The sequence below is a fragment of the Silene latifolia genome, chromosome 9 (genome assembly GCF_048544455.1).
Source record: "Silene latifolia isolate original U9 population chromosome 9, ASM4854445v1, whole genome shotgun sequence".
NCBI classification, from domain to species: Eukaryota; Viridiplantae; Streptophyta; class Magnoliopsida; order Caryophyllales; family Caryophyllaceae; genus Silene; species Silene latifolia.
The window spans coordinates 142628660-142629322 of record NC_133534.1 but is presented as its reverse complement, the minus strand read 5'-3'; positions in this window follow the sequence as shown (position 1 = coordinate 142629322).

Genomic DNA, 663 nt, shown 5'->3' with positions numbered 1-663 from the left:
TCATTATTCAAATACAAATAATATTTAGAATAGGTCCTTCGGAATACCCTTTCGGAAGGAGGTTTAACCATTTCATAGGGAGGTTAAACAATGACATTTGCGGTTAAAACGTTGGCTATTGAAGATATCGGAATATCAATCTTTGCAACTTGATCATAACTAGTATGTTACTATGATTCATTTAGGCTCTTAAGTAAAACTCATGATTGAAACTATTGGTCAAATGATTCATAACCTTAGTCAAAAGCTTGTTAAGACTTTACATTAGTCATTATTCTTCCAAAACTTCTTTTGGTCTCCTCGTGTAGTTATCTTGAGAATAAACTCTTATGATTATTCCACTTGGTCTCTTAAGTCATTTAGAACTAACTTGTGACTATAGATCTCATCTATTTGGTATACTATGTAAATAGATATACCTTCATTCAAATCATTCTTTCTTGCGTAGATCTTCATTTACACAAGTACACAATTATATCTTGCCTTGTGTGTTGTGTCCTCATTTTTCTCCCACTCTATCTTTAGAATGAATACACTAATCATTCAAAGATAGCATATGAGACACAAATTAATGATGTTGAAGTATAAGGAGGACTACCTCATAGGTTGACTAATTGTTATTGATTTCATATGTGTACTTGGTGGTTGACATACCTTTAAGAG